Source organism: Theropithecus gelada, chromosome 12 (genome assembly GCF_003255815.1).
Source record: "Theropithecus gelada isolate Dixy chromosome 12, Tgel_1.0, whole genome shotgun sequence".
In the NCBI taxonomy this organism is placed as follows: Eukaryota; Metazoa; Chordata; class Mammalia; order Primates; family Cercopithecidae; genus Theropithecus; species Theropithecus gelada.
In genome coordinates, this window is record NC_037680.1 from 23,847,168 (window position 1) to 23,874,530 (window position 27,363).

Below are 27,363 nucleotides of genomic sequence, written 5' to 3' on the forward strand. Positions count from 1 at the left end.
AAACTAGAAACATGTTCAGATTAGGAATGGCCTTAAGTAACCCACTCCTGATTATTTCACTCTTTCACAGACCAGTTATGAGGTCAATTACAACTGGAGTAAATATTCTCCTAATGTACTCCTTATATTGTCCTTATTCCTGTGCCTTTTAAGTTCCCTGAAAGTCCCTATGCACAGTTAGACCGATATATTATATAGAATGCATGAGAAATACATAGTGAATGTAAGTAAATTATTTAAAGTTGTTACTCTAGACTTAGAACTCTAAAATATTCTTTTATTTGAACTGTTAAACTATATCTATTAAGTAGTTATTATGTGAAATGTAAAAAGGAAGAAGTTTTTACTGTGAAATATGTCTATTTTAAAATTATAAATTTATTTAAGTATGTCAAAAGAGAAAAAGTTAAGTAGTTCATGTTCATGATAGATAAGGCTTAGTTACCCACTTAAATTATTCTAGGTGAATGAAATAATTTTTATCTTTTTCATCTTCGAAGTATTGAAAATGCATTTTTCTTTTGACATTCATGCTAATATAATAAAAGGCCTGAAGTTGTATGTGTAGTTGTTTTTGCATTTCAAGATTGTGGAACTTGTTAAACTTGGTCAAAACTTGCTGTTGAAGCTCAAAACTATCTCAGAAGACAACTGACAGCTGACTAGTAGCCTATAGGGAGACCTGCTATTTAGAACTTTTCTAAGGAAGAGAGCATCCCAGACCTTTTTGCGGTGAATGACTAGTGACCTGATACTATAGAAAATTAGAGAATATCTAAAGGTGCTAAATATGATGATGGGTCGCTAAAGGTAGATCTGATTTTGAAATTGCCATTTGATTTCTGCCTGCACTTAGGAAGGGCTTTGCATAAAGATTTTTGTTATGCCAAAATCTCAAAATATATTCTAAATATGTATACACAAATTATATAGATATTTAGATTGGTGAAATCATTATAACCTACTAGGTAAATAGCATTACTTAGAATATCCAATTTGTGTTTTAAAGGCAGAGTCTAATATTACAAAATAAAATATATATTTTAAGTATAAACAATTGGATCAATAATGTGTTTCAAAGTCCTTGATGAGTATTTGTAGGATCTGGATTTCAAAAGGTCCACAAATATGTATTTACACATCTTTAGAACCTTTACAGTCTATCATCCCATCTTCTTTACACTTCTATGAGGAATTTCTTCCATTAAAAAAAAAAAAAACTGTTATAAAAGGAAATTAACAACTTCTAAATAATACTCTTAGAGAAACCTCCAAAGCTGGGAAACTAAAAGTGAAGGCTAACACTTAATTCCTCACTTTTTCTGCTTATTCCTATGTGTTGGAGGGATCTCAGATCAGTATGGTACAAGCCATATGTGCTGTAATAACGAGATACAATGGAACAAGTTGTATATGGAGTGTCAGCTTGCCATCCCCCCGCCCCAGATTCCTCCCTTTCCTCTGTTTAGGGCACAGAAGAAAAAGCACTTCTGAGGTGTGTATCGTTTGTATTTTCTGGTGCATTATGATCCCAGTTGCCTTGGTCATAGTATCAGATGACTTAAAAAGCTCTGCCTACAAAATAAAATACAGCTCATTCATCTGAGGAGTTAGCATGCGATTGCATTACCTGGTTAAACATGTTCAGCTGAATTATTAATTTTATGTCTTGTTAAGTACTGGATTCATGGCTGGAAGTGAAAATGCATGCAATGTAAAAATATGCTGGAAAACAGTTGTAAAACCATCATTAGGTCTCAGTATTGCATGACTTCTTGTGAGACAGAGTGACACATTTCTTAAAACAGGATCAGCTGTCATTTTCACAGGTTTATCCAAATAGTTTATATGGTAAATTATATATTCTAAAAATGTAGGTGACAGAAGGTAAGATAATTTATATACCTGAGCCCAATTTTGAGCCTAATATCTCAGAGAAATGAATATTATAATGGACTATTGGTCAGAGTTGGAGAAATATTTTCTGACATGGAAAAAGCATAATAACCATTAGAGTTTATTTTATATCAAGAAATCATGGCTTCAGTTTATTAGTACTTATACAGCTTTACTGTATGGTAGTTCTGCCATAAAGTGTAAGAGGTCTATGAAGGTGAGTGTATAAGAAGATAATAATTATTATTTGTGGTGGTTTATTTTATTGGTACATTTTATATTGTTGCAGGATGTTTTGAATTTATGTTTTTAGTTTATTTTGGAATAAATATGAAAACATTTATTAGAGATAAGTAAAATAGTCATGATAAATTCACCTTTCCTTTGTAGAAGATCTGTTACGAAAGTTTGTGCAGTCCCATTTTCTACACCAGGAGTAGAATTTCTATTTTAATGTTGTTAAAAAATTAAACCTCTTTTATTTGTTTTTGTTGTTTTTCATTTTTTGTTTCGTTTAACCTGAGCAAGAAGTTAGTAATGTTTTTAGAAAGAACACTGTAGTAAGAAAGCAAAAATTTAAGTCAACTGACTATTTTACTTTTCTGGATGCATTACATTCTAAATACGTTTGCAATTCCAAAAAACAAAGTTTCACTTACTGATTACGAGCAACAATGCACTTAAATTACAGAAATGTTTGTTAATAAGCTTGTTGTTAAAGGCTGGCAATTTTCCCCAAGGGTACTAAATGTATAAAATTTGGCATTATTGGATTGAAAGAAAGTTAGAAATACATTTCTACCACACAGATAAAAATAATAAAAACATACTTGAGAGGGTCATTACATTTTAATGATTGTAATTGCACACGTCACCTTCATCTCTGAATTTTAAAGGGGACTGAAATATTTACTTTTTAGGGTGTTATGAGGATTCCACTGACACTTAGTCTATGTGTCAAGCAAAGCTCATTGAGTATTAGCTAATATCACCATTACCATAAGCATTATCATTGTCCGTATCTTCACTTTAATTGTTATCAACATCATTAGCCTCATTGTTTATGAATATCAGGGTCTATGGTCATCTAAGTAGTAGTTCTTTGGCTGATCAATATTTTCAGTGAGTATCTACATTTAGTAAGAGTTTCCAGAGTATGTCATTAATTAATTAATTAATTCTGTTGATTTAACATCTATAATAAGCGGAGGCAGGAATACCATGGTGAGTAAAAGAGACCCTTCAATGGAACTTATTGCTTGTTTACACAAATCTTATGACTGCACAGATAACCTTCATATTATAACTGTAATAAGTGCCACAAATTAGAGGTACAGGGAGTTATGAGATCAAGTTATGGGGAATTTGGCCAAGTCAGAAAATTCACAGAAGCCTTCTCTGAGGAAGTGACATTGGAGGTGAGATTAGGAAGAATTGACAGAGGCAGGAGGGAAAAACTGTTCAACAGAGGGAGCATCATGTGAAACAAGAGGGAACATGGCATGTTAGAGGAACTGAAAGAAAGGTAGGCATGGCAGAAGCAGACAGTAGGAGAGGGAGCATGCAGGAGACATACTAATGAGGTGTGTAGAGGAGAAACCATAAACAGACTTGGTCTTCATCTAAGAGCCAAACTACTGAAGTGTTTTATGCACTGGGTGATATTAGCACATTTATTTATTTATTTATTTATTTATTTATTTATTTTACTTTAATTTACTTTACTGTGGTTTTAGTGGGGCTTCAGTTTGGATGTGGCAAGTTTAGAAGTGAAAAGCTCAATTTTGAGACTATTTCAATGGTCCAGATAAGATAAAATAGTAGCTTGAATGAGAGTAGTGACATCAGAGATGAACTGAAATGGATGAATTCAGTGAAAAATTGGGGGAAATCTTATAGGAGTTTCTGATGGATTGATTAAGTAGGAAAAAATTGGTGAAGAGAACTGTTAAAAATGGCTCCTACATTTCTAGCTTGCACAACTGGGTCAATGTGGTACCATCATGAAGCATTTGGAGAAAACCAAATTCAGGATTGAGAATATGAGATCAGTTCTGCATATCTTAAACATGTAATTCTGTAAGACAGCCAAGTGAAAATTTCAAGGCAGTTGTTGAGCTGAAATGGGACATCTGGACTGAAGAGTAAAGTTTGTGATTTATCTTTTTAGAAATTGCAAGAGCTTTGAAGAGATTAGGAAGAGAATATATAGTAAAAAGAGAAGATGATGTAACTTCAACACTAATGCCCAGGGAGAAGAGAATCAGCCAGCAAAGAGTGGCCAGAGTAGAAGGGAAACCAAGAAAGTGACATGTTAGGGAATCCAAGGGAAGCAAATGTTTCAAGAAGAGAGTAGTAAAAGGTTGCCTGTGGTGTTTTAGAGGCCAAGTGAGATGAGGACTAAAAATGTGCCAATTATATTTAATGTCATTTTAGTCATTGGTTACCTCAGCAGAAACTGCTTCCACATACTATATGTGTTTGTATGTGTGTTAGGGAGGGGAAGAGGGGCTGCAAAAGACAGACTGGGCTGGGTTGATGGCTGAGGAGAGTGAGGTGAGGAAAAGAAGAAATAACTATTTTATACAATGGTTTAGAGAAATTTGGAGCTGCCTTCAATGTGTATAAGGTTTTGTTTCTTTACTGTTGAGATTTAAAAAAAAATCTCAGTTGGAATTTCAGTAGATTTTCCCCTTCTTTTCAAAGACATTCCTATTGTGAAGCCCACTGTGATAATTTGGCAGGATTTTCATTTTTTAAAATTGTGATTATCTCTAATAATAGATGTCTCTAGGGTTGCCACTGTACTGGCAATATAATGACTGGCCCAGGGTAATGACTTGGAATTGGTCAAATCAATTACAGTATCTTTACTGGGTACTTTCTTTTGGACACACACAAGAGACTTTCTTACATGTTGATATAGTTTTTATATTTTGCAAAAATCAACAAACAAAAATTATAGAAACACTTGAATGATGAATGTTTTTTAAAACTTGTATGACCTTTTTATTTTCAAATTTTGGGCTTTATGAAATTGAGATTTCTATATTTTCAAGTTCATAATACATTTCTTCTCCTAAACTGAGTCTTTGTTTTTCAAGAGACATTTGATTTAAAAATAGGTTCTCCCTTGACTAAATAGAACCTAGGTTATATAAACAATTCACGTTCTTGTTTAAAAGTAATTAATTTTCTGCTTCTGGTCTACCAGGCCTACAGGAGGAATAAAATACAAGAACAATGATTTGCTGCTCAAACTTCTGTGGTGCTCAGAGCAAACAGAATGGCGGAGTTTAAACTTAAGAGGAGAACCCATTTTTGAATGGGTTTTGTCCAGCTCCTTCCCCTCCCTGGCAGTGCTAAAATAAGATGTTGCAGTCTCCAACGCTGTTACATCAGCAGGGATAATCTGTAGCTAGTGGTTAAGCTTTCTTCTTCTGCATTTTGCCTAAATAAATGGGTTATACTGTAAGTTCTAATGACTTTGGAAAAGACAGGCAAGCTCTTAGTCCTCTCATGAAGTGCTATGTTAGGTCTCACCATATGAAACAAATATCTTGATCTGTACTTCAAACCATGGCAATGAATGCTTGCAAAATTCCAGCAGGAGACCAAAATGTCCCACATATTGTGGCAAATTTCCCATAATGTCCTGCAAATTGCAACAGAGCCATGGGAAAAGTAGAAGGAAATTATCTTCTTGCATAGGGATAGCTCATGTGGGAAGGCTAATCCACAGGTTTCCACAAGAATGGAGGAATACATCTGGTACATTTTTGAAGCACATCACGGAACGGTTATTTGGTATCTCAATGTTACACATCGGGAGAAGTATTTGGAACAAATGAATTTCTAATAGATGACTCCAGATTATGTGTTTATACATTGCACCAGTTTTGCTATTAAAAAAGTTGCTTCCCAAAAGAATGGATTTGGCCTCTACAATGCAGAAATATGGTCATTTTTCCAAACTTTAGGTTCTTAAAGCAATTAGCATTGACATCACAAGTAGATGGCAAGCAAGCCCTGAATGCATCAGCTTTTAAAAGGGCGTTCCCCAACAACTTAATTGGAAAGTATTAGTATAAATTAAAGCATGTAGAGAGGCAGTATGTTTACACTTTCTTCCAAAGCAATAGAGAGTCAAGTATGCTAGTGAGTAAGTGAATTTTCTATGGAATTTTATTATTCCTCCATATACTTGTTTCATACCAGGTGGAAATCAGGTTTCTAAGAGTAGTTTTATTTCTATGCCTTTATAAGAACTTTGTCATTTTCCAAGTAGAATAAATTTGATAAGTAATGATTTATCCTTTTTGTGCTTTTCCTTCTGAACAAGGGCAACTGCTCTCCACTGAACATTTTACCCTCCCAAGCTGAGTTTGACATAATTACCGCATTGGAGCTAAGATTCATAAGCTGATTGCCAATGTCAACGGAAATGAAAGCTTTCATGAAAAACAAAACCCGTTAAGTATACTCAAGGCTCAGCACCAATCCCGCTCATGAGTAATTAAAATATCAATTTATGATGCATTTGTCTTTTACTGGTAAATCTGGAAATCCTATAGATTTTTTTTTTTTCTTCAGACATAGATGCTTGAAGGAGAATAAATTCCAAGGACAGTGAATACAGCTTCAAACTTTGGATCAGAATCCAATTCCAGAAATAATACTTTGGAGTACCTACTATAGGTGAGATAGTGTAAATTAAACTGAAATCATTTTATAATATTTTAGATTTTCTTAGTCCTAAGTAAACAGGAATCTTTGCAATTTACACTGGTTGAATTTTTGTTGACTTTTTTTTTTTTTTTTTTTTTTTTTAAACTGTATCTGGGAATATGGTTCAAAGTTTTCCTTAGAGGCGGTAAAAAGCTAGCTTCTTTTGTCCTAGGCTGTGTGCTGTTAACTATCTACTTACATTGCCTATTTGATCCCTGCACCAACCCTATGGGTAGGTATTACCTTCATTTTAAAGAAGAATCTCAAAAACATGGAGTGACTTGTCCAAAGCCACACAGTCATTCAATAATAGAATGGGGTACACAGGAGAACACAGTCAGGGACTGTACAATACCTGGTTATGAAGGAAAGACTGTACTCAAAGAATTTCACGACCTTGCCAGGTTTTGCCAGTAGGAGTTTATGTAGCACATGTAAGTAGCTTCAAAAAGTATTGAGCCAAGGAGGAAAAATATAAGATTACATTGGGGTAAATTTATCTATATGTTGCATTTACTTGGGTTTTAGATTTAATGTGTTGGGTCAACTATCTGGGAATGATGTAAAAATACTGAATGGAAGACTAGACTCAATGGTTATCTAGAGTCAATGATGAATAAATGTTGGAGCCTCCCTGGAATATCTTAGTGAAAGAAGTCCTAAGATCAGGGAAATATAAATGTTGGGATGAATCTATTACATATAATTCATTCAGCCATGTCCCTGAGAAGAAAATCCCTTCACCTGAGCATTCAGAAATGTATCGGCTGGGAAAAACAACAGTGTTTGCAATGGCTGTTCTCTGCATGCTGAGATGATGGTAGGAGATAATGCATTGGCACTGGAGTCCTAGATTTCAATGGAATAATGGGATCACAGAGTGGTAGAGGCCACATGTCACTGCTTAACCAGAAGAAACAAGATGAGTGCAATTATCTTAATAAGCTGCAATGATGGAGTGGTAATCAGAATGTTTGACCCACCGGGACTTGTGGCAATGACTCATTGATCATGGAATCCCTACAGATGAAAATAGATGTGCAGTTTAGTGAGGTGTTGCTTCTCATGTGTGGAAAAAGTCTATGTTTAGTGGGCAGGAATTTGACTTCAGTTGCCAAAGTGAGAATTAATGGCTTCATATTCAATTCCTAGACCTAATCCAACTCACAGATCCAGAGTCCCTTATTGAGAGTGGGGCAGCAGATCCCTTGAGGAGGTAACCTGCAATGCTGATGTAAGGATATATGGTGAATCTGCCTCTGTATTTTCTTTACTCTGGGAAGTGGGAGTGCTATACTACAACATGTGGCATATGCTTTAATGTTACGACGAATATATGGTGCTGTCTTTCTCATAGCCAAAATGTGTGCTTCCAGGAGCCAAGGAGCAGAAGTGCTTCCACTTGTGGTCTCTCTCTCATACCTAATAAAGTCATTTGAGAAATTTTTGTTCATAATCCATAAACTTGAGTTAGGTAGCTTTGGAAGTCCCAATCCTTATGAAATAAATGCTTCCTCCAGGCACCACAGTCATGGTTTCATTAAGTTAGAAAAAGATTTCTCACTGGCATTTTGGCAAAGAATGTGTTCACTTTACTATCAGGGAAGAATGGTCCTGGTTACCCAGAGAAAATCAGGTTGTTGCTGCACAAGGGAGGGAAAAGAGCATCATATCTGCAACTTAGATGGTTCACTGGGATATGTCATGATCCTTCTATGTCCAGTAATAGTGTTCAATGGGAAATTGTGGCAATTCAGTAAAGAAAACAATACTAAGAACACAGATCACATTGGAATTAAGGGTTGGGTCCTCCATCAGGAAAATTCTAGAGTAGCCCAGTTGCTGACAGAAGGAACAATGGTGGCAAATGAGGGAAGCCATGATTATCAACTTTGTGACAAGGCTCTGGCAGCAGCTATATTTTTTTAAATTTATTTTTTATTTTTTAGTTTTTAAAATTTAAAGTTCCAGGATACACTTGCAGGACGTGCAGGTTTGTTACATGGGTAAATGTATGCCTTGGTGGTTTGCTGCACCTATCAACCCATCACTTAGGTATTAAGCCCTGCATGCATTAGCTATTTATCCTGTGCTCTCCCTCCCCCCGCAACCCTCCTATCCTGACAGGACCCAGTGTGTGTTGTTCCCCTCCCTGTGTCCATGTCTTCTCATTGTTCAGTTCCCACTTGTAAGTGAGCATATGCAGTGTTTGGTTTTCTGTTCCTGCATTAGTTTGCTGAGGTTGATGGCTTCCAGCTCCATCCATGTCCCTGCAAAGGACATGATCTCATTCCTTTTTATGGCTAGATAGTATTCCATGTGTATATGTACCATATTTTCTTTATCCAGTCTATCATTGATGGGCATTTGGGTTGATTCCATGTCTTTGCTATTGTGAGTAGTGCCAGCAGCTATATTTTATATTAACTGTTTATTTATCCCCAACTTTTTCTCTTCTGCTATATGTTATAAGTTTTAGGTTTTTATTGGGCATATGGCTGAATTGACATAATTCTCTAATAGTATGGCAATAGATAGGATTTTGTGTGTGGGTCCCCTGTGTTAATGAAATATGTTTTTCATTTGCACAAAGGACAATAGTGGATGGTGAAGGGCAAACAAGAAGACCTATCCAGTAGGATATTATTTGTTTGTCCCATCATATTCACTTTTCACCCTTCTTCACGCCCCAGAAGGTTAAACTCAATGGGTTGCATGAATAAGTCTCACTCTTTTGCTATGTGACTTCTGGTTGGGTTCAGCCAATGTATGGCCAGGAGGAGAGAGGCTGGGAAAATATTCACTTCCCCTGTTCCTTCCTTGCTTGCTGATCATGAACCAATGGATATATTCCTCTCTACAGTGTCATGTAGAGGGAGAACTTCTCTTAAAGCAATGGTTATTTTGGAATTTTAGTAGCTACTTCTTCCTCTTAATGATTTAGTCTCAGGGTTTTGGATTATTATGACTCTACAAGTGTTTCTCTATCCTTTGTGGGAAACTTGCTCATATATTTGTAAATAATCCCTGTCAAACTCTCTTCAGTTACTCTTTGTATTGTAACTGATGCATACAACTAGAATCAGTCTTAAACTTTTGAGAATTTTTCTGGTAAAGGGTACACATAATAAAGTTCTCCAAATATGCTGATGATAGGTACTATTTTATTTTATTTTATTTTATTTTATTTTATTTTATTTTATTTGAGACAGAGTCTCACTCTGTCACTCAGCCTGGAGTGCACCCCTGCAATCTCAGCTCACTGCAAGCTCCGCCTCCCGGGTTCACGCCATCCTGCCTCAGCAAGTAGCTGGGACTACATGCGCCGGCCACCATGCCAGGCTAATTTTTTGTATTTTTAGTAGACACAGGGTTTCACCGTGTTAGCCAGGATGTTCTCAATCTCCCGATCTCGTGATCTGCCCACCTCAGCCTCCCAAAGTGCTGGGATTACAGGCGTGAGCCACCACACCTGGCAGATTAGAACCTTTTAAATTGTAGCAGGCTGACTAATGGTCCCTCCGGAAGATGTTCACATCCCAATTATTGGAACCTGTGAGTATGTTACATTATACGCAAAGGAAGGATGAGTGAGTTAAAAATCTTGAGATAGGAATATTATCTTGGAATATCTGGTGGACCCAATGTAATCACGAGGTTTCTTGTTGGAAGAAGGCAGAAGGGCAGAAAAGATGACTCCGTGGAAGCAGAAATTAGAGTGATGTACTTTCAAGATGGAGGTATGGCCCATGAATCAAGGAATGCAGACAGCTTCTAGAAGCGAGAAAAAGAAAGGAAATGGGGGTTCCCTCTGGAGCTTCCAGAAGGAACCAACCAGCCCTGATGACATTTTGATTTTAGCCCAGTGAGACTGATTTTGGACTTCTGACCTCCAGAACTTTAAGATAACAAATTGGCATTATGTGAAGCCATTAAGGGTGTGGCAATTTGTTATAGGAGCAGTAGGACCACACAGTGGCAAAATGCAAAACTGTAAAGGAAATGGGTGAGAGGCCTTGCTTGGCTGTTTAAGTTGGCAGAAAAGTGACTGATTAATTTCACTGCCAACAAACACAAGGGTGTACATATCATTTAAAACTACAAAATCTCTACCTTAAAAGATGAAAATTGAGCATTCAGTTATAATTAAGGATAGGAATTGAGAATTGCTCTGTTGCCATTTCTCTGAAAGATGAGTGTAAGCTGTCCGTGCTATAAAAAGCTTAAAAAGGCTGGGCGCGGTGGCTCATGCCTGTAATCCTAGCACTTCGGGAGGCTGAGGCAGGCCGATCACGAGGTCAGGAGATCGAGACCATCCTGGCTAACACGGTGAAACCCCGTCTCTACAAAAATATATAAAAAAATTAGCTGGGCGTGGTGGCGGGCGCCTGTAGTCCCAGCTGCTCTGGAGGCTAAGGCAGGAGAATGGCCTGAACCCAGGAGGCGGAGCTTGCAGTGAGCCAAGATTGCGCCACTGCACTCCAGCCTGGGCGACAGAGCGAGACTCCGTCTCAAAAAAAAAAAATAAATAAATAAAATAAAATAAAAATAAAAAAAACACTGCTGTGATTCATAGAAAATGGTATGGTCCACTAGGGGAAGGGTGTCCTCTTTTTTGCTTTTTAAATTATTTATTTATTTAATTTTTAAATTAATACTTCTCTCAAAAGATTAGTCAGTTTCAAGAAGTCAAAACTGGTTGTAAGACAGAACCCTAAGGCCATCCCAGGGCATGTCTCTCTCATTTTACTTCTCCCATTTTGCAGCTGTTTTTGCAGTTAGAAGCCTTCTTTTCTTCCACAAAGCAGACAACTCCCTGGATTTTGTCTTGGCCTAGGAATATTTAGGTGGGTGGCTAAATCTTGGGACAAATACTCTCACCTTTCCTTTCAGAAAAGAAAGTTGGGCTCTGAACCAGCCGGTGTATTCAGGGGTAAAATCTGAGATGTTAGTATGGGTTTAGAATAAATTGTAGGTCACTCAGTATGCTTTGTTTATGCCTCTATTTTGCTTTTAATTAGGACCAAGGAGTGTTTTGTTTTGTTTTGTTTTGTTTAACTGGTGCAGCCAACTACAGTTCTGGTTCTGCTTAGGTATTGGGACCAAAGTCCAAGTTAATAATGATGGTTAATTTGCCTCACTCTGACATTTTTATTTATGCTTGTATTTCCATGGGGGTTTTGTGGAGATGAGAGGTGGCTTGGCAAAGACAAGATTTACATATACTGTCTCTTAATACTGTCCCTTAAAAGCCCTCCTCTCCACAACATCTAGAGATGGTATACGAAATAAAAGTTTTACTTTATCCTTAGTTAGTATCTGACTGGAGTACTATGGACTTGATTCTAACTTGCCCGTTTTGAGAAAGAGATAATGGAAGAGAAACCATGTGCACAAACCTGGGATAACTTTCAAATTTGCAAATCGAGTCATTTATTCAAAATAGTCCCATAGACATGAATGGGGCTTTGGTTGGTTTACCACTTCAATATGCTTTTAAGATTAATTCATAATGAACAGGTATTTCTAATCATTATTTCCTTTATATAAAATTATGAGATGTAAATATATAAACATCTAGATACATTTGATAGCTTCTCATTCATCTTCAGGTCAAAACTTTTTTCTTTTTCTTTCTTTTTTTTTTTTTTTTTTTTGAGACAGAGTCTCGCTCTGTCACCCAGGCTGGAGTGCAGTGGCGCGATCTCGGCTCACTGCAAGTTGTGCCTCCTGGGTTCACGCCATTCTCCTGCCTCAGCCTCCCAAGTAGCTGGGACTACAGGCGCCTGCTACTGCACCTGGCTAATTTTTTGTATTTTTAGTAGAGACGCTGTTTCACCTTGTTAGCCAGGATGGTCTTGATCTCCTGACCTCATGATCCGCCTGCCTCGGCCTCCCAAAGTGCTGGGATTACAGGCGTGATCCACTGCGCCCAGCAAAACTTTTCTTAAAGTTAAAACTCCTCTGCTCTAGGCCTGTTGGAATTGAACACAAAAATCTAGGCTGATGTTTAATAAATGCAAGCTGCACCCTTGCCCCAAGGTTATGTTATGTTTTGTTATTCAATTTAATAACACCTGATAATGTCTTTTAATTTTTGTGGGCACATAGCAGCTCTATATATTTATGGGATTGAGGTATCAAAATAATCACATCAGAATATCAAAATTATCATATCAGGGTAAATGGGGTATCCATCACTTCAAGCATTTATCCTTTTTGTTACAATCCAGTTATACTATTTTACTTATTTTAACATGTACAATTAAATTATCATTGACTATAGTCACCCTGTTGTACTATCAAATACTAGATCTCATTCTTTTTTTCTATGTTTTTGTATGCATTAACCATCCCTACTCCCTGCCTGTACTACCCTTCCCAACCTCTGGTAACCATCTTTCTACTCTACCTTCATGAGTTCAGTTGTTTTCATTTTTAGCTCCCACAAATACGTGAGAACATGTGAAGCTTGTCTTTCTGTGCCTGGCTTATTTCACTTAACGTAATGGCCTCTAGTTCCATTCATGTTGTTGCAAATGACAGGATGTCGTTCTTTTTCATGGCGGAATAGTACTCCATTGTGTATATGTACCACATTTTCTTTATTTATTTGTCTGTTGATGGACACTTCGGTTGTTTTCAAATCTTGGCTTTTGTGAATAGTGCTGCAGTAGACATGGGAGTGCAAATATGTCTTTGATATACTGATTTATTTGGGTATATACCTAGCACTGGGATTACTGGATTGTATAGTGGTTCTATTTTTAGTTTTTTGAGAAACCTCCAAACTCTCCATAGTAGTTGTACTAATTTACATTTCCACCAACGGTGAACAAGGGTTCTCTTTTCTCCACATCCTCACTAGCATTTGTCATTGCCTATCTTTTGGATAAAAGCCATTTTAACTGGGGTGAGATGATATCTCACTGTAGTTTTGATTTGCATTTGAAATTTACTTCTTGAAAACGTTTTCAAGGAAGGATTTTCCTACCCCAAACTTCAGTGTTTTCAGCATAAACATTTAATTACATTTTAGCCTTTTTATTTTTTAAAAACTAAAGTTATATTTCTGACCTATTTGGTGGCAAAGACTATGGTGAGGATTGTGACTTCTACATGTGAATTTAGGAGTACCATTTTTTCTCCACTTGGTAGCAAAAGTTATGTGAAGAGGAAATGACTTCTACATTTTGTTTTGCTCACAATGGTCTTTTTCCCAGACAAAGGAAACAATTTGTCAGATTTAAAAAAGGTGACTTTGATATGGAAGTGCTGGGAGGGAAAGAGCGTGGTCCCTTTAAATGATGTGGAAGGAGGGGAGGGAAGTGCTGGGTAGAGGAAGGCATAGTCCCTGGCTAGGGCTCCATCCTCATGGACCTAGGTGAGGACAGGCACTTCTGTCTTTGCTCCCAAATGTTGCATTTTCCAAGACCACCCTGTCCCACCACACCCTCACCCTCTGCCTATAAAAACCCGAGACCCTAGCTGGCACACACACACACACAAGTGGCTTGACGTCATGAGGAACACATCAGTGGAAGAAGACACAAGTGGCTGGTCATTGAGAGCTTGTGGGAGGAAGAGCATGCTGACAGGCACCAACAGATGCTGGCATGCTGGCAGGCCATCAACCAGGACGAGGCGGACTTTGGTGGGGCAGTAGAAGGATAGCCGGGGTCTCCAAGCAGCCCAACTCCAGGGGAAAACCATCTCACTTCTGGCTCCCCCATCAGCAGAGAGCTACTCAATAAAACTTTGCACTCATTCCCAAAGCCCATGTGTGATATGATTCTTCCAGTACACCAAGGCAAGCACCCAGGATACAGAAAGCCCTCTGTCCTTGTGGCATGGTAGAGAATCTAATTCAGCTGGTTAACACAAGCTGCTTATTGATGGCAAACTAGCAGAGCACCCTGTAACACACGCCCACTAGGGCTTCAGGAGCTGTCAACATTCACCCCTAGACACTGCCATGGGGTTGGAACCCCACAGCCTGCCTGTCTATATGCTTCCCTAGAGGTTTGAGCAGGGGGGCATGGAAGAAGCGAGCCACACCCCCATAACACACTCTGTGAGGGGGACAAGGGAACCTTTCCTGTTTCAGCTTTATCTACCTTCAGTCAGGTGTTTGATATTAATGTCTGTCTTTCTATTATTTCTCTCTTCTTCTCTCCCTCTTGGATCTTTTCTTCTTTTTTTCCTACCTTTCCAGTTTCTTCTTCTTTCTTGCTTTTTTCACTCATTTTTCTTTTTCACCTCTTTCCTTCTCTCTCTCCTTCTTCCCTTTCTTTCTTGATTCTTTCCTTTTCTGTCTTCCTTCTTTTCTTTTCATTTTTAGAGACAGTCTCACTTTGCCACCCACCTGGCGTGCAGTGGTGTGAACACAGCTCACTGCAGCCTCCACCTCCTGGGCTCAAGTGATCCTCCCACCTCAGCCTCCTGAGTGACTGGGACCATAGGCAGAAGCCACCATGCCCAGCTAATTTTTGTATTTTTTGTAGAGATGGGGTTTTGCCATGTTGCCCAGGCTGCTCTCAAACTCCTGGGTTCAAGTGATTCATCTGCTTCAGCTTCCCAAAGTGCTGGGACTACAGGCCTGAGATAAAGCACCCAGCTCCTTCTTATTTTTTATTACTCTTTCTTTATTTCTCTTTCACCACTCTCCTCTCCTTCTTCCTTTCCTTTCTCTTTTTCCTTTCTTTTTCCTTCTTTCCCTTCTCTCTTTTCTTCTTTCTCTCCCTCACCCCATCCCGTCCTTTCTTTCTCTTTTCTTCTTTATTCATCTGTTTTTAACACTTATCCAGATGAGCTTTTTATGTAGACTAATTATAAAGTAACAGTGCTATTTATAAGCTTAATTTTAAAAAAAAAACCCCTCGAAGATTCCAGTTCTGGGTAAAATGGGGTAAGCACACTCCAATCTGTCATTCTCACTGAATGCAGCTATAAAACCTTATCAGAATGGTGGAACAGTTATTTGAGGACTCTGACTAGAATTTGAAGTATCACTGAATGGACAGTGCATTTACCATTTTCTGGTGTCTACCCCAGCCTGGGTTCAAGTAGTACAAAATATAGAAGTAAGCATCAACACTGAGAGAGAGAACTTGGAGAAAAGCCTTTTAGTTCTTGCTCCATGAGCAGTATACAGAACTTCTGGTAGCAACAGTTGTGGTAGCAGGAACCTACAGTGTGCTTTAAACTTTGAGAAATAAGAACATCTAATCTTTCTTTCCTTCCTTCCTTCCTTCCTTCCTTCCTTCCTTCCTTCCTTCCTTCCTTCCTTCCTTCCCCTTTTGCTTGTTCCTGGATGCATATGCATTCATGGGAAGTGTGTGTCAGTATAGCATGGCTAAAGACCATACTTTCTGGGGAACTGAAAAGGAAACCAGAAAGGGAGATAATGGAGGCATAGGAACTTGAGAAATCAATTCTGTAAAATTGTTTATAAATTCTGGGATTCACCCTTGAGCTGCAAGTGCATGGATCTAATCCTAAACAGTATACCATGTATTTTGAGAATGGAACTTTGAAATGGGCTTCTGCCCACTTCTTGGACTAGCCACTAGGTGACAAACACACAAGGCAGATGTGACTAGCACTGCAAAGGCATTGAAAACTGAAATGTACTTTGAAACCACAAAACTGAATGTACTTTGAAACCACAACCACAGAAGACTGATCAGGATGCAGGGACTGAATCCAACTGGGCTGATTGCTAAAGCAAAATATCGACATTTTCTATAAGGTTTAAACAGGACTCATTGTCTCATAAGAAAGTATCCAAAGCATCCAGAAGGCAATACGTAGTTAATTGACAAACAAGAACCCAGGAAAACCTCAACTCACACTGGTAAAGATAAAAAATAAATTCCAGTATTGAAATGTTGGAATTATCTGACAAAGACTTAAAGCAGTTATTGTAAAAATGTTCAAAGTATGTACACTCTTGAAAGAAATGTAAAGAAAATCTAAGCAGATAATTAGAAGATATAAAGAAGTATTAAGTGGAAATTCTATAAATAAAAATATAACTTCCACACTCTCCAAAAATAAGCAAACAAAAAGAAAAACTCTAAGCAAACAAACACAACCTTCACTGGATGGACGCAATAGTATATTGGAGATGAAAGAGAAAAGAGTCAATGAATCTGAGGATAAATCAATGGAAGTTAATCTAAAGAACAGAGAAAAAAGAGAAAAAATAAACAGCTTTAGGAACTTCTTGTGCTATACCAACAAGTCTAATTTTCATGCCATGGGAGACCCACCCAGAAGGTCATGACAAGAAAGTAGTACAGAAAAAAAAAATTGAAGAAATGATAGCTGAAAGTTTCTCAAATATGATGAAAGATATAAACCTACAAATTCAAGAAGTTCAGTAGGCCATACAAAGATAAACATTTAATCCCAACTCAGAAATGTCATAATCAAATTGCAAACACTAACAACAAAGAAAAAAATCTTAAAAACAACTAGAAAAACAATTTTTTTAATAGGATATTCAAATGACTGCAGTTTTCTCACCTAAAATCATGGAGGCCAAAAATAAGTGGACCGATCTTGTATCTACATTCTACTTCAAGTGGTGAAATATTGAGTCTAAGCAGTTAAAAGTTAAATATGTATTGTAATGCCCAGAGCAACCACTAAAAACCAAACAAGCAAAACATACAAAGAGTAATAGTTCAAAAAATTAATTGCAGTGAAATACTAAAAAATCAAATAATAAGAAAACAGAAAAAGGACAACTGAGAATTAAAAAACAGAGGGAAGAAAACAGAAAGCAAATAATATAATGGTAGAATCTAAACCTAAATATATCAATAATTATAACAAATGTAAAAGCTCTCATATCAATTAAAAGACAGATTTTCAGAATCAGTTAAAAATGACACAAATACATGTTGCATATGAAAAACTCATGTCAAATATAATAATATTGGTATCAGAAAATTAAGAGGGTAAAAACAGATACACTATGCAAACACTAATCAAAAGACAGAAACCAGGAGTTACCATGTTAATGTCACAAAAAGTAGACTGCAGGGCAAAGAAAATTACCTAGAATAAAGAGGCATAGTACATGATTATAGAGGGGCAAATCAACTTAGAGGACACAACCATCTTAAAAGTGTATTGGCAAACAACAGCACGTCAAAAGATAAAATTGACAGAACTGAAAGAGAGATAGACAGATCCACACTTATAGTGGAGACGTCAACATTCCTTTCTTAGAATCAGAAGTAGTAATAGAATCAGCAACACTAATAGAATCAGCAAGGATTTTTATCATGAATTAACTGGATCTAGTTGACATAAACAGGGCACTCCCCCAAAAAACAGAAGAGCACACTTTCTCTTCAAGTATAACATACCAAATTCACAAAGATGGGCATATACTGAGTCATAAAACAAACTTTAACAAATTTGAACTAATTGAAATCACACAAAGTATGTTCTCTGAAAACAATGGAATTAAATTAGAAATTAATAACATAAAAATAACTAGAAAATCTCAACACTTGGAAATTAAACAATACATGCCCATAAAATCTTTACGTTGAAGAGAAAGTCTCAAGAGAAATTTGTAAATATTTTGAACTCAAGGAAAATAAATATATAACATGTTGAAATGTATGGCATGCACTTAATGCAATGTTCAGAGGAAGATTTATAGCGTTAAATGCCTATGTTGGAAAACAAGAAAGGTTTCAAATCAAAGTGAGCTTCCATCTTAAGAAAACAGAAAAAGTACAAAGTAGACTAAACCAAATAGAAATAAAAAGCAATAAATATAAGAGCACAAATCAATGAAACAGAAAACAGAAAACAGAAAAATCAATAAAACCAAAAGGCAAAATCATAAAAAAGCAAACTAAAATTGATATACCTATGGCAGAAAAAGAGGGCAGATACAGTGATCAATAACAAGGATTAAAAAATGAGTATCACCCCATTCTTTGTAGATATAAAAAGGATAAAATGGATATTATGAATAAATCTATGTATAATACATAATTCAGTAGGTTAGGTGAAATGAACGATTATTCCAAAACCAAAAACCTCTAAAAACTCTTTTAGAGTGAAATAGATAACCTTAATAGTTTGGTAATTATTAAACTTCCTAACCCATTATTGAAATATTGTGAAAAAGAAATTTCCAGGACTAGATGACCTTATTGCTAAAATTTACCACACATATAAAGAAGAAATAAACCCAAGTCTACACCATCTCTTGAAAAGGAGGGAACATTTCCTACATCATTTTATGAGATGAGCATTACTGTGACAAGAAGAAAATACCCCAAAACTTCAGATCAGTATCACTCATGAACATAAATGCAAAATCATCAAAATACTAGCAAATTGAATCTAGCAATGTATAAAAGAATAATATAATGTTACCAAGTGGTAGTCATCTAATGAGTGAAAGATTGGTTTACTATTTGACAATCAATAAAATATATCTGATAGTCTAAAGAAGAAAAATTATATAATATCTATTAATACAAAAAGTTTTTAAAATATTTAATATTCATACATAATGAAAACTCTCAGCAAATTAGGAATTGAAGGAAAGTTCTTCAGTCTGATAAAGGACATCTATAAGCTAATATAATACTTAATAGTGAAAGATACCAATATACATTTATTAGAATGGCTATACTGACAATATCAAGTGCTGACAAGAAAGTGGAGCAACTGGAATGCTCATACATCACTGATGGCAATGCCAAATATGACAGCCATTTTGAAAACAGTTTGGCAGTTTATTGTAAAGCTAAACATGTCCTTATTACATAACCCAGCAGTTCCTCTCGTGGTATTTTTATTTTATTTTATTTTATTTTATTTTATTTTATTTTATTTTTTAAGTAAAGCGAAAACCTGTGTTTTCACAAAACCTGTACATGAATGTTTATAGCAACTTTAATTATATTGGCCCTAAACTGGAAATAACCCAGTCTTTTTCAGTAAGTGAATGGAAAAACAAATCATGGTATAACTATACAATGAAATATTATTCAGTAACGCAAAGAAATGAATTATTGATAACCGAACAATTTAGATAATTCTCAAAAGTATTATGCCATGTTAAGAAACTCAGTCTCAACAGTTTACATACTGTCTGATTCCCTTTACATGACATTCTCAAAAAGCAGAAGAATGATAATGAAGAACAGAACTGTGTGACATTCTCCAAAAACAAAAGAATAATAAGAACAGAACTGCAGTTGTTAGGGATTAGGAAGGGGACTACAAGGAGGTAGCATGGGAGTTTTTTAAGAGATGGAACTGTTCTGTATCCTGATTGTGATGGTGTTTACACTAATCTCTTCATGTCTCAATATTCATAGCAATATACATCTCCAAAAAGTCAATTTTAATTTATATTAATTTAAAAATGAAGTGGAACAAAAAATAAGCCCACAAAATAATAATCTTAAAAATCAAATGATTGATTGATTTTTTCATCAAGTTGCTGAAATCATAGCATTGGTAGGCAACTATTCAAATAAAAGTAAAATTTTACACAATTTTAAGTGAAACAATAAAAATAAAAAGGGGATTTGACCAGATTGAAAAAAAAAATTATCAAATACCAGTATGAGACACAATGGTGTACTATTCCACCATAAAAAGAATGTTAGAGTTGTTTCTAGAATTCTTTGTGTACTTTGCTACTGTTTTTGTGTACTTTTGCTACTAAAAAATTTCTTCAGGTTTTCCCAGTGAATCCATTAAACATTTCCATTTTATCTTGCTTAAAGTCTATATTTTTGGAAGCATATAAATATACTAGTTAACATATGAAATGAAGCAGTTGGCAGTGTTTCCTTGACTAATTTGTTATTTTCTATTAAAAAGAGAAAATGAGCGAAACAATACAACAAGATATGCAATATATGCAATTACATGACCCTTGTCCTCTTGTCTCTAGCAGAGTAAAGTATTAAGTTTGTTGCATTTTATTTTCTGTAAAGGTATTAGGCCTTTGCCTCAAAGGTGTACAGTCAAAATAACAAGACATCCTCCTTTGACTTAGCTCTGACCTTCTCTGCACTCTACTCATCCTTTATGGCAAGTCAGCTAAATACGCTGTCGGATATTGTTCCCTTTTAGGAAATTCTTCCTGGAATCCTGTAGTAAACTTTCCCAGGAAAAAGGCAAATAAAGTTAAATGTCCTTGAGGAATGCTGAATATTAAAAAAAAAAGTTAGTATCACTTTTGACTTTTTTTCAGAAGTTTATCAGCAACTGATGTAGACAGATTATGCTGTTTTGATTTAAATTGTCAATTGTCTTCAATTATTCCTAGCTTGAGCTGAATAATTTTAACCAGACTCCTTTAAAACTGAAAGAATGCTATCTTCTCTTGAGAAGAACTAATTCTAATACCATTTTAGTTTGTCTTTATAATTGAATTATCAAAGTAATTAGTGATCATAAGTGATTTGATAGTTTATCATGTGATGTTAATAAACAATAAGCGAAAATGTGAGAGAATAACTTATCTGCCATTGAGTAGCAATATTTTTGTGCTGTGGTTACAATGTTAAGCAAACTAAAATAAGCAAATCTTCATGCCAGGGTCTTAGTTAATGTCATTTTGCTTGGCTGAGAAAATCTGAAACTTCTCTGAGCAGACATATTTTAAGAGAGCATTAGGACATGCATATTTTTAGGATGCTAATAGAACCTCTCACCCTTTTTGGATTTAGCTGCCAGAAATTATGATTCATAGTTCTTGATAGCATAGAATAGAAAACATTGTAAAGGGAAAGAAATTCTAACAGATTGCTCAGGAATGATTTCAGAGTGTCAGTTAATCAGACATTTCTCTTTCATCCCTTTAGGAAAATACACACTTCTCTTTTGAAAAATGGATCTAGAAAAATTTTTATGTTTGCTTTGGAATGGCCCACAATTATTGATGAACTCTTACTGGTATTAGAAAACTGATTGGTGAAAGAATATATAGCATAATAATAGCTTATAATAGCAAAAATGATACAGCTGAAAAGTTGCCTGTGAAGAATGTTTCAAAAGAACAAAGGATGTGCTTTGTCATCGCTGTTTTTAAGATTCTGAAGAATATAGTGATGATATTTTATTACTGTATTTGTGCTACTGTTCTGGAAAGTTTAGCCACTTGAAGTACCTTTAATAGATTTTTGAAAATTATTAGAATGTAGAATTTTAAAATACACAATAACATTCTGAAGTAGTTGTATTATTCTAGAAAGCTCTGGCATAATTTAGATTTAGGGTTGAATAGGAGTTACTTTTTATCGTTATAATTAATGGGTAAAGCGTTCTGCGTTGAATAACAACTCTTGTAGAAATCCAAAGTTATACATAGCTTTGATTTCGATAATACATATTTTGATGATGCTGGTTCTTGATTAATGTTGACTTTCCCACTTGTGACACAGTTTTCTCTCAAATTCTAGTTGTCTCAGCTAGAATTACCTGGTTAGCTCATAGATTTCTACATTCTGTTTTTAATTGATAATATTTATTTTAAAGATCACTTTTAATTGTAACAAATATGAAGTCATCAGTGTTTTCCAAATTGTCAATAATGCTTTAAGTAAAAAATACATTAGTAAAATGTAAGTTATATTGTATTATAATATCTGCTACAGTTAATACCATGAACATACGCACTATATACCAGAAAAGCTCATGCATTATTGGAAGTGAAAAGAAATATGATATCATTGCTATATTGTCTGATTATAAATTCATGCTTTGGTCAGTTCTCTTTCTTCAGGGATGACATTTACTTGTACTCTGCTGTTGAGGAATCTGAATTGGATGTCATAAATTCTGCATTTGCACCAGTGGCATATTAGTGCTATCATGGTTGTCTGTGTACAGGGGAGGTATGATTTCACCAGTTACAAGTGAGACACAGGAAATGTTGATGGGGGCCATGGTGTCTCTCTACTCTTGGATGTGTCTTGAAGTTCCTTGGCAAATTTCTGAATAGCACTGTGATGGACTAGTTGAATGTCTGGTGTTTGCATGTTTCTCTTTTCTACTCCTTCCTGTCGACAGTGCATGATGTAAGGAGGTACTAGAAAGAGGATCAGTGCTACTGCTGAGGACACAGCCAGTATAATTAAGAAATCCATGTACTTGTCTGCTTTTCAGACAATCATTTTGAAAAGAGTTTGTACTCTCCATCATCACTAGAATTCCCCCTCCACGAATCACTTCTGGATAGGTGGTCACTTGCTTTGTTTTATCAACCAAATGAAATTTCACACTAGTCAATGTAAAATGGAGTACAAAATGTTTTAGCACATGTTATTACAGGCTCCATTTCTTGACTGCATCTCAATTCTGTGGATTTTCAACATCTTGTAATCAAGAAGAAAATGGGACATCGGCACCAATCCTGATGAAAACGCCCCCCTTTAGGCCATTAATAGGAAGCAGAACCCTGCTGTCCCTATCGAGGACCACGTGATGTTTATGGCATTCAGTCCCTCTGGCCACAGCACATTTTTCTCCACCCTGACAAAGTTTCCAAGAGCCTTCCTGGCCAACATTTCTTACACATTTATATTTTTAATGAAGATTTCTGCTTGTGATATGGCAACAGGAAGTCCTCTGTTGACATTATATTATCCAATTATTCCTTGCAGTCTCAAAGGTGCACCTATTGTAGGCAATTATATCAATAGTTGTTGGTTTCTCCACATTTTCAATTGTTGGAAAGTCATAAGGACTCTCTCACTATATGGTGTTCTTTGGATGTAGAGGAGCCATCCAGGTCTTTCTAACCCTTTCAATTTGTTTTAAATGCTTTGGGATCATCACTAATCTCACCAGGTTTTGGTGAGGTGGAAATTTCCCCTTAAAATACTTGTTCCAAAGCATAAACCAAAAGGACACTTACAAATGGGTATGCATTCTGATCAGAGTGCACCTTAGAGAAAATAATGAATACTGTCATCAAGAATGTGACAACCACCACAGGCTCATCCTGCGTGTCCCCTGAACTTATCCTATGCAAGCACAGGGGTCTCCAGGATCCCACCGCCAGGGCAATTTCATTATTGGGCTGACGAGGCCCGTAGTCCTCAATTCTCCCCTCCCCTCCCCTCCCTTTCTGGCAGCTTGGCCAGTTTTACTCTTTTCTTATTAGAGCACATTTTGTTGTACATAGGAATGCAAAGAAAACACAATCGCCACTGAGAACTTTGTAGTGTGATGCTTATTTAGCTTTTGAATGGGCTTTCACACAAAAATTACTGCTTTGTGGAAATTTTCAGGTATGAGAAAACATCTTACAAAGAAACCTCCTGTTATCCAACTGATCAGTCAGTATTAAAAAATGCGTGTGGAGGATGTTGCAGATTGAAGTGTGCAAAGCATTTGTGTTTTAATTAAAATCTTAGAGGAAAAACTCATTCACATGAATTAATAGCAACATTTTTAGCAGGTTGCATAAATGGTGACAAAATTTACATCTTTGTATTCAAGAAGAGTATAGAGTTACTTGGTGAAGATCACTACATATGTTAAATGCTTTCAACATGTGCTATAAATATTAAAGATCTATGGCTATTAAATTACGTGAGAGCAAATGACTCATGAGTAATTACAAATACCTGTTCTGCTTCTACTTATCACTTATTTTCCAAAAAAGTAGCATGGAAATGAAATGCAAGTTTAACATAAAAGAGTATAACTTCCTGTTAAATGATGCTTTATCATATAATGGAATATTACAGCCTAATTCAATGCAGGACTAAACCAACATTTGAAGAAAATGAGAACTCTAGAAGCCAGAAGCCTCAGTCCTCAGAAAGCTCCATACTCTGCATGCTGTTTACATGTGTCTTTGTGTTTATGTGGGTTTTTTCACTTAACTGTTCCTGTGAAATAGCAAAAGACTTTAGATTAAAATGGATTTCACTAATCACAGAAGTCAACAAAGCAAGTAAATATGAAAAAATAGCACAAAGTTGTACAGAAATCGTCCGTATAGCTAAGGAATGAAATGAAAGAAATTTAGCTCTGTTAGAGCTTTTATTATCAATCAAATATATCCTTGATAGTTCTCATCTTTTTGTCTTTTGGTGCCCCCCCCACCTGTTTGTGTTTTGACTTTTTCACCTGACATAGATGAACAATGGATGTGTTCCTTCTGATACCCTGTCAAAGGGAAAAACCACAATCTATGTCTTTAGGCACACAGGCACTTTGTTCCCCATAAGTGATTGTGTAGCAGCCACAGCATCTTACAGTGTTGGAAAGGAAGAGACTGTGTTGCTTGGAGTCTTAAGATACTCTCAGAGGGTCCTTGGAACTCCAGGCTTCCCAACAGATATCTCAGTGTGAGTGGGTTTTACATATTGACCTTCCAACTCACATAGCATCTGGAGAAAGGATGTCAATTCTGAGAAGAAGACTGAAGATATCTAACTGAAGAAATAGTACCTGGAAGTTTGAATGACCTAGGGAAGGGCACCAAGATGCTCAAGTGCCTCGGACTTCCCAAGGTACACAAAGTGGGAAGCAGCACTGGGAAACTCTTTAGGAAGAATACAACTCACACCTTTTACAGTTTCCATCACATTTCCTTTTAATGATCACTCATGATCCCTAGCAGGGATTCAGCCACTCCCCAGAATCACACAGCACACGAGTGGTGGGACCAAAAGAGATTTCTGGTCATTTTGAAGTTTAACTTAATTTTTAACTTTTATTTTTAGTTCAGGGGTACATATGCAGGTGCAGGTTTGTTATATAGGTAAATTACCTGTCATGGGGATTTGATGTGCAGATTATTTTACCATCCAGGTAGTAAACATAGTACCTGATAAGTAGTTTTTTGTTACTCACCCTCCTTCTTCCCCACACCCTCAAGTCGGCTCTGGTGTCTGTTGTTCCCTTCATTGTGTCCATAGGTACTCAATGTTTGCTCCCACTTATGAGTGAGAACATGTGATGTTTGGTTTTCTGTTCCTGTGTCAGTTCACTTAGGATAATGGCCTCTAACTCTATCCACATTGCTGCAAAGTACAGCTCTCATTCTTGTTTATGGCTGCATAGTATTCTGTGGTATATATTTACCACATTTTCTTTATCCAGTCTACTGTTGATGGGCATTTAGGTTGATTCCATGTCTTTGCTATTGTGAATAGTGCTGTGATGAAGCTATGTGTGCCTGTGTCTTTATGATAGAATGATTTTTATTCCTTTGGGTATATACCCAGTAATGGGATTGCTGGGTTGAATGGGAGTTTTGCTGTGAGTTCTTTGAGAAATCGTCAAACTGTTTTCCACAATGGCTGAACCAATTTACATTCCCACCAGCAGTGTATAAGCATTCTCTTTTCTCCACAACCTCTCCAGCATCTGTTATTTTTTGACTTTTTAGTAATGGCCATTTTGACTGGCATGAGATGGCATCTCATTGTGGTTTTGGTTTTGGTTTGCATTTCTCTAATGATTAGTGATGGTGAGCATTTTTCCATATGCTGGTTGGCCACATGTATGTCTTCTTTTGAAAAGTGTACATGTCATTTGCCCACTTTTTAATGGGACTGTTTCTTTTTTGATTGTGTATTTGCTTAAATTCCTTATAGACTCTGGATTGTAGACCTTTGTCAGATGCATAGTTTGCAAATATTTTCTCCCATTCTATAGGTTGTTGGTTTACTTTGTTGATAGTTTATTTTGCTGTGCAGAAGTTCTGTATTTGAATTAGGTCCCATTTGTCAATTTTTACTGCTATTGCAATTGCTTTTGGGATCTTCATCATGAAATCTTTGCCAGGCCTTATGTCCAGATGATATTTCATAAGTTATCTTCCAGGGTTTTTGTTGTTTTAGGTTTTACATTTAAGTCTTTAATCCAGCTTGAGTTAGGGTTAGGGTTCGAGTTATTTTGAATCTTGGTTCTTATTCATTGCTGTTCCCAGTAAGCATAGTGCAGCATATTCACAGCCCTCCCTGGATCAGGAGCAAGCTCCCTTCTGTGATGTCACAAGGATCTGAACTTCATTGGTACTTTTTTCCCAACTGAATGGAACAAAATTATAAGATGATCAGCAGCGGGGATTCTCTCTCTGCTTCCTTGTTCCCCTTGGGCTAGTACAAGAATCCTGGGTAGACTGGTCTCATTTTAAAACCTATAATTTTTCTCCACTGGACTTTGCTAAGGCTAGAATGGGGGAGGCAAGCAAGGTACTGGGTAGGGTATGTAGCCTTTGACCACAGATCTGAGGCCTTGTTCTCAAATCAACCTTATCTATTTCTGGCTAGCTGTCTTTTTCGGGAGGTGGTGGTCGTGGTGCTGGGGCTTATTTTTAAATTGGTTCTAAACTCAGTGGGGAGAAAGAGCAACTGCTTATTTAACTATGAAAACCCCAAATTAATATTATTTAAGCATGATAAGAATGGGAAAGAGTCCTTAAAGAACTAGACAATGCCAGCACTACCCCAATCTGCTCTTCAAGTTTATGGCCTATTTATGACCTATTTCTGAAGGTGCAAGAAACTCAAACTAGGAATATTTCTATTAAGAGAAACCAGTTTTTTACTGGTTTGCCCAATCAACTACAATGTGTTTGGGTCTACCTAAGCGAAGACCTTCAGGATGTCCCTTCAACCCTTGCATGGTTCAAGTCTGATACCGGGGGGTGGGGGGGTCATTCCTGCCATTGCTGACTTCCTCATCCTTACACCTAATTGAATAACCAACTCCTGT

At 36.5% G+C, this 27,363-nt stretch overlaps 1 long non-coding RNA gene and 1 pseudogene across 1 annotated transcript in view; one reads left to right on the plus strand and one right to left on the minus strand.

Moving 5' to 3' along the window:
* The window catches only part of LOC112636325, a 416,183-nt gene that overhangs the window by 60,411 nt on the left and 328,409 nt on the right, over positions 1-27,363 (plus strand). The gene's annotated exons all lie outside the window — the stretch shown is intronic.
* LOC112636324 lies at positions 22,405-23,700 on the minus strand (annotated as a pseudogene).